General features: G+C 47.8%; 1 protein-coding gene across 1 annotated transcript in view; it reads right to left on the bottom strand.

The window, feature by feature from the left end:
- The window catches only part of PEX11B (peroxisomal biogenesis factor 11 beta), a 362,287-nt gene that overhangs the window by 88,367 nt on the left and 258,503 nt on the right, over positions 1–15,417 (bottom strand). The window lies entirely within an intron of this gene.

Raw genomic sequence — 15,417 nt, 5'->3', positions numbered from 1 at the left:
AAGGAAAAGAAGATTCAACATAGGAATCCTCCCGTCCCCTGAACACTATCTGATGCTGGTAAAACCAATAGATATTGTTTTGAAAATAAAGTATAGATTACAGTGATCATGTTAATCAAACAAAAATGTTTATGACAAGCCAGTTTTTATGCAAAAATATATATTCTTTGTTTTACAAACAGAATTAATGTACAAAGCAAAGCAAAGATAATAGTCCGTTCATTTTGGCGACGCGTTTCGAGGAGTCTTTGCTCTCCTTCAAAGGCCTTAACGGACTGTTAAAAGAAAATTACAAACAAGAACCAAGTCAGAAACTAAATCATAACCACTAAGTAAGCATGTCATCATGAACAGTATACAAATAAGAATTCATTGTCCATATACATCAATAACCCCCAAAGAATGTTGACATTGAAGTGCTTTTCTATTGATCGTGATTCACAATAGTGCATACATCTAATGGTTGTTCTGTAAATAGTGCCCTTTTCCTTGTGCTAGGGACTACATCATCTAGGGTACATGCATCATCTAATGATCCATAGTCAATACTGGCTATAAACATGCTACAAAAATAACGGTCACCCATCTACAGTTTTTCGAATTCAATGTTGAAAAGTATTTGTGTTTCGGTACACTACCAGAGTTCTGACATGTAGCCATTCTGGATAAACCTGGAAAACATGGTACACAAAAGAGTCAGGGAAGTGGTTACCCTAGTCTTGCGTATCAACTTGAATCCCCTGCAGGCGCAGCCGCGCCTCCACTGGTGCTAGGCACTTGGTGAACACCCTGGGTGCCGACTTCAGTCCGAATGGCAGAGCTCTGAATTGCTAGTGGCGTCCTTGGACTACGAATCTGAGGAACTTTCGGTGTCCTTTTAGGATGGGGATGTGTAAGTAAGCATCCTCCAAGTCCAACAACGATAGGAAGTCGCCCTCCTCCAGCTGTCCCAGCACGTGCTGGAGAGTGACCATCCTGAACCTCTGTGCCTTGATGCATTTGTTCAACCGACGTAGGTCCAGGATGGGGCGCCAACCGCCTGTCTTCTTTCTGACGAGGAAGTATCTTGAGTATACTCCCGAGCCCCGGAGCCTCTTGGGGACGAGCTCGATGGCACCTTTCTTGAGCATTGCCTTTACCTCCAACAGCAGTTGAGGGACGTGATTTTGCTTCCTGGCCACAGGAGAAATGCAGGGACACTTCTTTTGGAATTCGAGAGTGCACCCGTGGGCCAGGGCATCCAGCATCCAACGGTCGGTGGAGATGGACTCCCACACGCTGACGAACTTCGCCAGCCGGCCTCCCACCGGGGTGCTTCGGTGGAGGTCCGATGCTACGGCCGGTTCAATCTTGCTTGGAGGCGGCCTTGCTGCCTTGTCCTCCTTGGCGACGACGCCGAGATCCTCCTTGCTTGCCGCGACCTCTGTAAGCCTCCTGGGACGAGGAGCGGGCCGTCTGGCGATACGTAGAGGAGCCACCGCCTGATCCTTTGGAGGCCCCATGTCTGCCTCCGGCGCTCCGCAAGGGCCGTCGTTGCTGAAGGACTCCCAGGGCTCGGGCCGTCTCTGTGTCGGCCTTGATGGCCTGCAGCGACTCATCCACTGTTTTCCCAAACAGGTTGTTGGCGTCGAACGGCATGTCCAAAACCCTGGTCTGCACATCCTGATGGAAGTTTGTCGCCTTGAGCCAGCCTCGTCGTCGAAGGCAAACACTGTTGCCTAACTGGCAAAACCCGGTGTCGGCAATGTCCGTTGCCACCGTTATGGTGTGGTCCGATGCCACCTCACCTTCCTGCAGAATCTCCAGGGCCTCCGCCCTCTTGTCCTCTGGTAGGAAGTCCAGTTGACCCGTCGCCCCATGGAGGTTGAGGCTGTCGCCCCCGCCGCCTTCTTCTTGGCCGCCGCTGAGACGACCGAATCCGGGGTAGGTTGAGCCCTGAGGCACAAAGGGGCGGTGTCGGTGACCCGGTACATCTTCTCGTACCTGTCCCTCTTGGCAGGCGTCGTGGACTGGTTCTGCAGGATCGCAAGTCCCTCGTCCCAGATATCGTTAAGTAACGGTACCGCGAGGACCGTCTTTCTCTTGGCCTCTCGCCGTTGATAGAGGAAACCCTCCTTCTGTTCCTCGGGGCAGAGCTGGAAGAGCTTGGATGCCCACGCGATCATGGCGTGAAAGGAGCCAATTTCATCGGGTGGGGAAGCCCGATGGAGTGGTGATGGAACGTCCCTCCCGTCGTCACCACCGTCGTCATCCGTCCCAGTCGTCGTATCCGTCGCCGCGTCATCCATGGGGTCCGGTGAGGGGGATGAGGGCTTCACGGGTCATGGGGGCATGAAGGAAGGGGAGGGATGAACTCTCCTCCGCTAGTTTGGAGGGCTTCCCGACGGGCCCGGTTCTGGATCGTCCGCCGGGGTTCATGGTAATCTCGTCCTTATTTCCGTGCATAAGGTTTCGATTGCCACCAGAATGGCCACCGAGTTGTCCTGAGGCTCGAGCAATGGCTGCGACGGGAGGGATTGCTGCTCCTCCACTGGGGCCTCGTCGGCGCCAAAGTCACTTTCTTCGACCACCTCTTCGGGATCCCTCCCGTGGGATTGTACCTTCTCGAACCTCTCGTTGAGGTTCTTCACGGTTTCAACCAGCTCCTCCTCAGAGGCTTAATCCGTGTCCGTGATGGTCACCGCCCCCCCTCTTTTTCCACCAGGATCTTCACGGGGGTCTTGTCGATGGGCTGGAAAGAGGATTCCCGCCGCGGTGGCAGGGAAACTCTGGGCCCCGAGATCGCCTCCACTGGTGTAGCTTCCCCCGGCTTCGCCAGGGCCGCCGCGACTCCCTCGATAGAGGCCTTAGCCGGGTGAATCGAGGCCTTCGCCGCCTTTGGCGCGCTTGAGGCCTTCACCTTGGGGGGAGGGTCACCGCCTCGCTCCCCCTCGGCCGAATCCTTTGAGATCGACCCGGGCTTCTTCAGAAGCTTACTTGTTCTCAGATTTCCTCTTCCCCGAACCAGAGCGTTGGCTCGTGGTCGATGGTGCAGGGGAAGGCACGCCCTGCCTGGCAGCCGAAGAGCCCGACCGTTCGGCGCTCCCGGTGCCCGCGGACTCACGGTGCTTAGCCTTCTGTTGGGCCCCCATCGCCGGGGCGCCCTCACAGGACTTAGAAGACTGCTCGGACCTTTTCTTCTTCTCACCTGCTGGGCCCTTCTCCAGCCAGCTGGCGAGGAGGGAACGACGATCCCGCATGGTCCGTTCCGATAGGTTCTTGCAGAACGCACAGTCCTCCTCCACGTGCAACGTGTCCTCATGAAGGTAGTAGAGACATCTCGAATGCTCGTCCTCCTTAAAAACATTCTGTAACCCGCATCCAGGGCAGTTCCTGAACAGCTTGGATCCGGGCGTAGAGCTTCCCTTGTCCTGGGCCATGACCATGGTAGGCCTCATATCTTCTGGAATCCTCCAAGAAGCGTAACTCGACGAAAACTTCACCCTTGAGGGGCGTAGAAAATTCCGAAACGGGTCCCCATTGATCCGAAGTAGAACGGTGGAGCTTGAGGCTCGATTTAACCGAAAAATGAGAAAATCTCTTTGAAAAAAGCGTGGAAACGCAGTAAAATCTCGAGAGCTATAGCACGAGGACTCCCAACACTTGAACGTGCGGTAAAAATCTGAGGATGACTGCCAGGGGTGGGGCTTAGGGAGAGGTCAGTCATTGGCTGGGGGCAGTATGACCCAGAGACCAGTGATTGGTTACTACTAAGAAAGACAGATCAGAAACCAAACTGATACTGATTTTTTTCTTTACCGAGGATTCCCAGCCTGACGACAGGGAATATTCATGAGCATGTGAATCCATGCCAGACCCCATGCTGGAGAAATGCACTTAATTCAATGTCCAAACATTTTTTGGGTTACTGATGTATATGGACAATGAATGCTTATGTGTATAATGTTCATGATGACATGCTTACTTAGTGGTTATGATTTAGTTTCTGACTTAGTTCTTGTTTGTAATTTTCTTTTAACAGTCCGTTAAGGCCTTTGAAGATGAGGAAAGACTCTTCGAAACGCATCGCCACAATGAACGGACTATTATCTTTGCTTTTCTTTGTACATTAACTCTATGTTTATAAAACAAAGAATATATATTTTTGCATAAAAACGGACTTGTCATGAACATTTTTGTTTCATTAACATGATCACTGTAATCTATACTTAGTATTTTTCAAAACAATATCTATTGGTTTTACCAGCATCAGATAGTGTGCAGGGGACGGGAGGATTCCTATGTTGAATCTTCTTTTCCTTGTTTGTCTTATGTGGTGATCTTGTGCCAACATCACAGTTCCTCCCCCGCACCTTTAATTCTTCCTATAAATAATCTAATACATTTGTGAATCTTTTTCTCAAACATAGGAGTGCACCATTGTCTTCCTCCACGTTTGTATAAATACCTGACCACACGTTTTTTCTTTGAAAAATGTCCATAATAAGTACAAAACAAAATAGAATTAATCACATTGAGGAAAGGTAACATATTGGTCACATGAGTTTACAGATTCTCAAATACAGGGAAACTTTCAAAAAGGTAGATTAGCAATAAACTCAATTGATTCAGCCCTCACTTCTCCGGGGGACCTATGTACAGCTTTTGACACAAAATAATCTAGCCAAGTAGCCTGTGCACAGGTGGGAACAGTGCTCCAGATAAGATTTTGAGGTGGGAGTATTTTACGCATGATTTTTCAATTTACAGAGTAAATGCAATTTCAAGAGAGTAAAAATAAGTTTTCTCCTCTGCAAGAGAGTAAAACTTATCCAACACATACGTTATGGGTATGAACACATTTTAAAAGGGTGCGGGCTTTATTGTGTTGCTCGCTTAGCTGTCACAGATTTGGTCTTTCAGTTGGAAATTCACCATCATGCATAAGAAAGCTATGCTGCTGACAAAAGAAATGCTACATTGCCATCTAGTGGTGGAAAGTATGTTTTTTTAATGAATAAATCAAAGCGTACACGGTACGCAGTACAAAATTAAATGGTCCGTATTTGCCATATTTACATGCGTAAAAGGGCAAGATACGCACGTTAACTGGTAGGCTGGGTGGGAATGATAACCCTCACTTTGGGTCCTTCAGCATGCAGTGGTCACCGCTCTGCTTAGAGGCTGATCTCCATTAAGGATGCAAAGTGCAGGTTTACGCCACTCGAAACATAGAGGAGTCTATGACCAATGTGAGCAAGATGGCCAATTGGATTCATGTATCTCTGAAAAAACGTTGTTAAAAAGGGACGTTATGGTTAAGTTCGACTAATAAAAACCTATGAAATTCAATGAAAAAACGTTGTTAAAGGGATATTATGGTTACAAGTAAAACCAAAAAACAGCCGAAATCTGCCAGTTATGGTAAGCTAAGCATCCATAAGTCACACCACCACGTGCACTTAATATGTGATATCATCAATGACATTGGTGACGTCATCTTTCATGCCCTGGGTGTTAGTCTTAGCAGTGCACGGTAGCGGCGCGAGTTATATTTGCTTAGCTTACCATAACTGGTGAATTTCTTTTTTTTGTTTGTTTTACTTATAACCATAACGTCCCTTTAGCAACGCTTTTTCATTGAATCAAATTGTTTTTTATTACTACAACTTATCGTAGAGGGTTCTAGCACAGCACTATGTAGGGAAACACAGCTAGACATATTGGAGTCCTTACAAGTAGCAGGAGGCAATGTACATATTTTAGATATGCAGCAATATGGTCCCTGGGCTTAAGACCCAGGATAAGTCTTGCAGCTCTATTCTAGATCAGACAAAGGAGGCAAACACATCAAGTTACAGTAATCCAGCCTACACAGAACCATGGCTCTACAAAGTATGAGTTTCTGGGTGAAGGTGAGGAATGGTACAATCCCTGTAAGGAGGTCAAGCTCGAAGCAGGGGCTTTCTTTACAAGCTCCAAAATGTAAGGAGTAAAGGACAGACAGGACTTAAAGATAACCCCAAGGTTTTTGGTCTCACAGGCTGGTGAGAGTAGCTGGCCCAAAGACAGCAGCCAGAGCGTAAGAGAAAACAAGGCACAGGTATCACAGTAAAAAATATCTCCATTTTACTAGCATTGTCACAGAGATTGTTAGCTGCACACAATGTCTCGATGGCAGTCAGACAATTAAAGATAAAAAATGAGAACAAATAAATTAGTTCAGGGACGTTTAAAACAAAACCTGTGTGACATTAACATAACACTGGAAATGTAAAAAAACAAGAACATCAGGTGAGCCTGAGGGACAAAATAGATCTACAAAAGTCACAATTACAAGATAAAGCCCTAGGGTTCTCTACAGGTAAACAGTGAGTTGCTACAGTAGAAACAGCCCCGTTGCAGCTGGTAAGGACAGTCAGTGAGGAAAACAAATCAGCCAGTCCAACACCTGCTCCATGATGCTAATGTATCACATAACCTTTTAATAAGGATACAATTCTTATCCATCTAAAAGGTGGAGGAGACCTCACAAAGGACTGTCCTCAATTGTACTACAATTAGTGGTCAAAGGGAGCAGGAGTGTTTCGGAGCGGTGCTCCTCTACTTTTTTTTCATTAAGTTTTACTGTTCCTATACTTTTATTTTAAAAAGAAACCGTTCTAGAATGGTTCCGTTTTAAAATAAAAGTGTAAGTAGAAGTTGAAACGTACACTTTCAGTGCATACACTAAACATTCCCTTAAACAGCAGGTACATCTTTTTGGGAGTTTGTACTGTGTGTGGGAAGTGCATGGTGATGGGGTTTGCAAGGAGTGGATGCACACCAGCAGGAAACAGTTCCACTGCTTATTTTTGTCCCCTTCAACCACTAACTACAATCATAATTACCACATACACTTTAATTATATTATTCTACCATATTACAAATACTGTATACTCCCACTACATTACCTATAATTACTATACACATTACTATATTATGTGTTGCCAGTGGCCACAACCGGCACAATAGAATTTAACCATATAACAAGTACATACAATACACCTTCAAATAACAACTCGCCCACACCAAGTAGTGAGCGCAGACTCTGCGACATCTACAAACCCATTTTTTCACCTATAAAAACAACTCCATATCATCTTTATTTCACTTCCTTACCCTTTCTAAGCCCTCTTTCAGCCATCAAATAACCCCAAATGTGTTTTCCAAGCTATTCGTTCACAGCGATGTCCGCGCCACTTTTTTCACCTATAAACACAGCTCCACATCATCTTGCATCAACCCCCCTCCCTTTTTCCAGCCGCTCATTCGACCACCAGATTTTTTCCTCACTGCGCTATCCGCCGACACGAGTGGCTTGGGGTAATTTGATGCCTGCTTCTGGGGTTGCTGGACTTGGTCTGGGTCCCCGGGGGTAGGCATCATGACAGCACCACCACCCCCCCAAGGCCCCTCCTTAAGTCATTCTTCCCTGTGGTTTCGGTTTGTCTGGGAAATTTCAGTGGAATTCTTTCACCAATCGGGGTGCATGAACATGGTCACTAGGTTCCCATGACCTGTCCTGTGGTCCGTAACCTTTCCAGTCGATTAAATAAAAAAGTTTTGACTTTATCAACTTGGAGTCCAGGATGTTTTTAACTTCAAATTCGGGTTCTCCGTCTACAAGGATGGGGTCTGGTGGCTTGGTTAGTCTTGTCCCTGGTTGTACTGGCTTCAAAAGTGACACATGAAAGACGGGATGAATTTTCATATTAGCAGGTAAGTCCAATTTGACAGCCACCGGGTTGATAATGGCCTTAATAGAGTAAGGTCCCAAATATCTGGGGTTAAAGGTCCGTGTTCCCTTTAGAGCTATATGTTTTGTGGCTAACCATAATTGGTCCCCAATTTGGTATTGTGGAGAATCACTTCTATGCCGATCAGCATCTTTCTTGTATTTTTCTTTCGCCTGTTTTAAATGTGTAGTTGCTTCCTTAAAGGCTTGTGTAATCGTAGCGTGCTGATGGTCCACTGCGGGCATTTCTAAGTGTTGGGGTGAGTCAAGGTCTGAGGTTCAAGGATGGTGCCCATATAAGGTATAAAAAGGGCTTTCTCCAGTTCCAGAGTGTACTGAATTATTGTATGCATATTCGGCGATCCAAAGAATGTCTTTCCAAGTACTCTTGGTCTGATGTAACATACAATGCAGGTATTGTTCGAGAGTCTGGTTGGTCCTCTCCGTTTGACCATCGGTCTGGTGGTGGAGACTGGTCGATAACCTCACATCGATTTGCGCCAATTGACAGTATTTTTCCAAAAATGTGAAATGAATTGACTGCCCCGGTCAGAGACCAATACGGACGGAAATCCGTGTATGCAAATAATGTTTTCGAGGAACTCCTTGGCCAGGATTGAAGCAGAAGGTAATCCCTTTAAAGGAATAAAGTGGGCCATCTTGGAAAAAAGATCCACAATAACTAGAATGGTGTTAAATCCATTGCATGGGGGTAGATCAGTAATAAAGTCCAACGATAAGGTGTGCCATGGTGTAGGCGGAATGTCTAAAGGTTGTAAGAGTCCAGCTGGTTTTTTCTTTGGACTTTTGTTTTGGGCGCAAATGCCACAAGACATCACAAATGATTTAATATCCTTTCGCCAGGTGGGCCACCAGAATTGTCTTTTAATTTTAGCTTCAGTTTTTGCAATACCTGGGTGCCCCTCCATAAGGGTATCATGATAATGGGAAATGACTAGCTCTTGTAGTTCCTTGTGTGGCAGAAGAACAAGTTACTTCTTACCTTGTAACGTTCTTTCGACGGGATGTTCCTCCGACGTATTCCTTATCTTTGATAATACGTTTCCAGCTTGCTGGCCTCGGAAATGTTTTCTGTAGAGGGGGCTGCGCGTCGACGTCCGCCGAGTCGATGTCCCTCGACGGCCACCGTATCGGCACCGACGTCACCATGCCCATAAATAGCCACACGCTGCGTCCGTTGCTCAGTTCCGTTTTGTAGCATAAGAAAAGTCATGCCTGAATTGGTTATTGACCTTGAAGGAGCGTAAGCTGCAACCACAAGGGAAGTATTACTGCGGGGATGGATGGGTGGGGCGATAAGGAATACGTCGGAGGAAGATCCCGTCGAAAGAACGTTACAAGGTAAGAAGTAACTTGTTCTTCGAAGGGATTGTGTCCTCCGATGTATTCCTTATCTTCGATAAGACTCCCATAGCAGTGGCATGTAATTGGAGGTGGGAGTAAGAATGTTATGTATCCCTTTAGGGATGGACCGAATGCAATACGGCCTTGCCAAATCTGGTCTCTTGACTAGTGGAGGAATCCAGGTTGTAAACTTTTGTGAATGTATGTGCGGACGACCATGTGGCAGCCGCACATATGTCTCGGACCGGTACCCCTCTTTGGAGAGCCGAAGAGGCTGCGATACCCCTGGTTGAATGAGCCCTAAGATTTTGGGGTGGCTCTTTCCCTGCCAGTTTATAACATTCCAGAATGGCCAAAATAATACACCTGGAAATGGTTTGTTTTGTTATGGGTAGTCCCAACTTGTGACCTGAGTATCCTACAAACAGTTGGTCTGCTTGCCTGATCCTAGCCATTCTGCTGATGTAAAAGCTGAGAGCTCACCTTGGGTCCAAGCCTATGTAGCCTTTCTTCCTCTTTCCCCGGATGGGGAGGAGGGTAGAACGAAGGTAAGGTAATTTTCTGAGTAATATGAAATTCAGAAACCACCTTTGGGTGGAAATTAGGCTTCACCTGAAGGACAACTTTGTCCTTGTGGAAAATTGTATGTGGGGGTTTACAGGAGAGAGCGTGTAGCTCGCTCACCCTCCTAGCAGATGTTAGTGCTACCAAAAGGACAGTTTTAAGCGTGAGAAATCTCAGCGAACAAGAGTAAATTTACGTCCCATAAGGGAACCTGGAATGGTTTTGGAGGATAAACATTAGTTAATCCCTTGAGAAATTGTATCACTAGAGGTAGTTTGAAATACAATGGTTCCTCCGCAGTGCGCTTGAAGATAGAAATCGCTGCAAGATAGCCTTTGACAGTGCCAACTTGAAGGCCTAAGTTTGCCAAGTAGAGTAGAAACGATAACACTGTTGGTGTACCACATGAAAAAGGGTTGATATTCTCTTCCCTACACCAGCTGCAAATTTGGTTCCAACGGCAGCGGTATAAAGATTTTGTTGCTGGCCTTCTGGCCGAAAGCAACACCTCCATGAGGTCATCAGGGAGGTCCCAATCCTTGTACCTCACGCTTTCAGAAGCCAAGCGTGAAGGTTGAGGGTTCTGGTGTCTGGATGGAGAAACTGACCTCCCTTCTGCGAGAGAAGATTCTCTTTGAGTGGAAGACGGATCGGAGATATCTAGAAGGTCCGGGTACCATGTTCTCCTGGCCCAGTCCGGGGCACTTAGGATCATGGTTTTCTGGAATCTTCTCAACCTCCTGATCATTTGAGGAATAACAGGGACTGGTGGGAACGCGTAAAGGAGTGGAAACTCCCAATCCACTACGAACGCGTCCCCTAGAGCTCCTCTCGGGGGAAATTCCCTTGAACAGAACAGATCGCACTTCCTGTTGGTGCTTGTGGCAAACAGATCCACCTGAGGGGTTCCCCAAAGGGCGAAGATCTCTTGAAGGACTTCCTGAGCTAGCTCCCACTCGTGGGAGACTGTGCTTTGCCTGCTCAGAGCAACCACTGTCAAGTTCTTCTTTCCGGCTAGGTGGACTGCCAATAGAGAGATTCCTTCCTGAATTGCCCAAAACCAGAGCTGCATTGCCTCTCTGCACAGTGGCAGTGATCCTACGCCTCCTCTTTTGTTGAGGTAGTGCATGGCCACCGTGTTGTCCGTCATTATCAGGACATTTTTCCCCTTTAGAGATCGCAGGAAAGCTTTCAGCGCTAGTCTGGTCGCTCCCAGCTCTAATAGGTTGATGTGTAGTCTGGACTCCGATGGAGACCAACGACCGCTGATGGTCAAGTCGTTGGCATGGGCTCCCCACCCCGTGAGTGAGGCGTCTGTGACTACTGTTATCTCCGGCCATAGTTGCCAAAACAGTTCTCCTTTCAAGATGTTCTCTGGACAGACCCACCATTGAAGGTCGTGGGCTACCTTGTCCGGAATCCGGAGGAGATCTGTCATTCTTCCTGAGTATTGTGACCACTGGGTTCTTAGTGCCCACTGGAGAGATCTCATTCTCAGGCGAGCCTCTGGCACAAGAAGATGCAGGATGCCATGAGGCTTAGCAATCTCAAAAAGTCGAAGGCTGGGAGATGTTGGGCATTTTGAAATTTGTTGACCATCTGCAGAATATCTTGAGCCCTCCCCGCTGGTGGCGAGACTTTTCCCAGGGAAGTGTCCAGGACCGCTCCGATGAACTGGAGTCTCTGTGATGGTATCATCTGTGACTTCTTTAAATTGAGGGAGGAGCCCAGTTTGTGAAGGAAGTGGCAGACATAATCTAGCTGGATCTGAGCTTGTTCCGAAGATACAGCTCTGATCAGCCAATTGTCCAGGAAGGGGTAGACGTGGATCCCTTCCCTCCTTAGACTTGCAGCCACTACCGACATTAGCTTGGTGAAGACCCTCGGGGCGGAGGTCAGCCCAAATGGCAGAACTTGAAATTGATAATGAGAGTCGCCAATTGCGAACCTCAGGTATTTCCTGTGTTTGAGATGGATTGGCACATGGAAATAAGCATCCTGAAGGTCCAGAGATACCAGCCATTCCTGGAGCTGGAGGGCCTGAAGGATCAGAGAGAGTTACCATCTTGAACATGTCCTTCCTGAGGAACTTGTTCAATTCTCGTAAGTCCAGGATGGGTCTCAGTCCTCCGTCTTTCTTTGGTATGAGAAAGTAGGGGGAGTACCAGCCTTTGTTCCTGTCCACTACAGGTACCGGTTCTATGGCACCTTTCTCTAGCAGGTCTATGATCTCCTGCAAGAGGAGCGGATCTGGAACTTTTAGAGAGCTGTGCCCCGGTGGATGACTTTGAGGGATGTGTAGAAAGGGTAGGCAGTAACCCTGGGCAACTGTCTCCAATGCCCAAGCATCTGACGTTATAGCCTGCCATTCCGTCAGATGGTGAGTTAACCTGTCCCCTACAGGTGTTTTGTGTCGAGAGGCCTCAGAGTGGTTTGGGGCCGCTGATACAGATGCCGAGAGTAAAGAGGCACCTGCTGCTGCTGCGGCTTTAGTACTTTTGACCGTTCACCTCGGGTAGGTCTTCTTTGGCCTTTTTGAGTCGGCTGTCCTCTGCCTTTCCCGAATGCGGAATAATAGCGAAAGGACTTTCCTCTTCCAGAGGTTCCTGAGGGTCTCCTAACTATTTTGCCACTGCTTTAGATGTCTGCAACTTTTCCAGACTGTCATCAGCCTTCTTTCCAAATAACGAAGAGCCGTCAAAGGGCATATTCAAAAGTCTGGCCTGTACATCTGGAGCAAAGCCAGACTTTTGCAATCACGCATGCCTGCGGATTGTTGTACTTGCCGCCATGGCCCTGCTGATACTGTCAGCGGAATCGATGCTAGTTTGAAGTGATTCGCACATGGCATCTTTGCCATCTTTAATAATGTTAAGGAAGGCTTCCTTTTCCTCTCCTTCGGGTATGCAGTCAGCCGCTGATGAAGCACACTCCCACAGTGTGCGACTGAACCTGGCGAGCGTACAGGTGGCGTTGATGGACTTCAACGCCATACTACAAGCAGAGAAGACTTTCTTCGCCATAGAATCGTACCTCTTGTCATCTCTATCCAGTGGGACAATAGGGCAAACGGTCCTACTGCTAGATGAAGTTGCCGCTTGGACCACCAGGCTCTCTGGAGTCGGGTGTTTTAAGTATTCAGGGTCAGCAGCCGCTACCCTATACTTGGCTGACAATCTTTTATTGACCGCAGGGATAACTTCAGGAGTTTCCCAATTAGATGAAATTTTCCTTTGTAAGGCTGCATGGAAGGGGACCATAGGGTCCTCCTGTGGACCTTTGTCTAAAATGTCTGTCAGGTCATCCTGTTGAAAAACAGGCGAAGGCGTAGACCAACCCATAAATTCAATAATTCTTGCCATAAGGGTTCTATAGGGTGTTTCGGCATGTTCCCCTGGGTCGGGCTTAACAAATTCCACTTCTGGGGAAGTGTCCAGCCCACTTGCCTCATGTAGGGACTCCTGTAGGTCCTTCAACCTTCTTTCCTCAGAGGTGAAATCCTCTGAAATAGGTGTGGTCCTCTGCAACCTAAATGTTTCCTGGTCAGAATCTTCCCCCTCTTCATAAATTGAAGATAGTCCAGGGTACTCTGACCTCTGAAATGGTGTAAAACCCATCTCTAAGGCAGAAGGAGCCAAACTCGTCATTATTGGGCGAGAAAACGTCGATGTCGTCGACACCGATGTGACCGGCTTCGAAGGCACCGAGAAGACTGGAAGAGGTCTCGAAGAACTCGAGAGGATCGGGTTCTACTCAAGGATGTCGACGACGGTCTCGGCGTCGTGCTGGAGGCCCTTGGAACCACCGTTGGCTGTGGAGTAGCCTTGGTCTTCTCTTTCATCGGCATCGATGTCGGCGTCGATCGACCGATGCGTCGAAGAATCCTTCGACAACGGCGTTGATGGTGCCGATCCATGCGTCGAAGTAATCTTCGACGACGCCATTGAAGATGGTGCCTTCTTACCCGATGGCTCGTGGCGCTCTCAGGTGGAATGTTTCGCCGGGTGCAGCGACTCACAGCGTTTTGATTTTTTGGGTTTTTCACCCGGGGTATCACCCTCAGCTGTCTTCGAGGGGGTCGAGGCCGCTTTCTCGAAGACGCTTAACATTTTCTTTCTGAATTCCTCCCACCCAGCCTGAGAGCTGTGTTTTGTGGGACAGGAGACCCTTTCTGGGGAAACAGCAGACGACGAGGAAGGGGATCTTCAACGTCTCTTTTTTGAGTGTCTTGATCTCGACGAATGGTGGGAGCTACTTCGAGTTCTAGAATGGGAATGTTTGACGGCGAGGAGACGAATGCCTCGACTCAGCCGAAGAAACCTTTGAGGAGGTTTTGACTGATTTACCTCTCTCGAGCTTCCCCTTGCGCTCCTTCAAGGCTTTCGCCGTCATGGACATGCAGTCCTTACACTCTGAACAATGGTGCTCTGATTTTTTTACCGCAGTCTCGACATTTCTTGAAGCCGGATCGCGGCGTCATCGGTTCCGATGAAGATGCCATTGAGAACGAGTTGGTATTTATTCGAGTAGATATAGAGGGTTATCCTGACTGAACTGAGCAACGACGTTCCGAGGCCCCACGAAGCGCGGAAAAACGGAACTGAGCAACGGACGCAGCGCGTGGCTATTTATGGGCATGGTGACGTCGGCGCCGATACGCTGCCCGTCGAGGGACATCGACTCGGCGGACGTCGACGCGCAGCGCCCTCTACAGAAAAAATTTCCGAGGCCAGCAAGCTGGAAACGTATTATCAAAGATAAGGAATACTTCGGAGGACACAATCTCTTCAAAATAGCCGTCCTTGGTAATAAAGGAGATCATTGGTGACAGAGTAGTCCGGGCCTTTCTTTACCCAGTCCTGCAAGGCTGTAGAATCAAAGAGTTGCTGGATCTTTACCTGAATGTCCTCTAGAGTCTGTAGACTAGTCATGCCGAGAATCCTTTGTTCGGGAATTATAGGTACTGGTTCAGGGTTCACTTCTGCCTCTCCCATCCCTATTCGGGATAAGGCGTCTGCTTTACCATTCTTACAACCTGGTCGATAGGTTATCACAAAATCGAACTCGGCAAAGAACAATGCCCATCAGAGTTGGCATGACGATTGGGCCTTGGCTGTCTTTAAATACTGTAAGTTCCGGTGATCAGTGATCACAGTAATGGTATGCCTGGCACGAGAAGATAGTGCCGCCAAGCCTTGAAGGCGGATTTAATGGCTAATAACTCCTTATTAACTCAGGTGCCGAGAACTTTCTGGACCAAAACGCTATTGGATGAAGCTGGCCAGTTTCAGGGTCCTTTTGAGACAGGACAGCTCCCATGGCTAGACTGGATGCATCAGTTTCCACTATGTATGGAAGTTCAGGGCGCGGGTGCTTTAATACAGGTGCAGAAGTGAATTTCGCTTTCAGCTCTGGAAGGCATTTTCAGCTTCTTCAGTCCACATAAAGCGTTTATTTTTTGCAAGAGTTCACGAAGGACATCGTTCATGAAGTATTGGAAGGCTGCAGGTGCATTGCACAACCCGAAAGGCAGCACCTGGTATTCGAATAAACCATACTTAGTGCGGAAAGCAGTCTTCCATTCGTCGCCCTCTTTTACACATACCAGATGGTATGCCCCCCGGAGATCTAATTTAGTGTATATGCAAGCGTCCTTCACTTGGTCTAGTAGTTCAAAGGCAATGGGTATCGGTTCTTAACAGTTATCTGGTTCAATGCGCGGTAGTCTATGC

Source organism: Ambystoma mexicanum, chromosome 1p, assembly GCF_040938575.1.
Source record: "Ambystoma mexicanum isolate Mex_15411 chromosome 1p, UKY_AmexF1_1, whole genome shotgun sequence".
In the NCBI taxonomy this organism is placed as follows: Eukaryota; Metazoa; Chordata; class Amphibia; order Caudata; family Ambystomatidae; genus Ambystoma; species Ambystoma mexicanum.
This window is presented reverse-complemented; position numbering and strand designations above follow the sequence as displayed.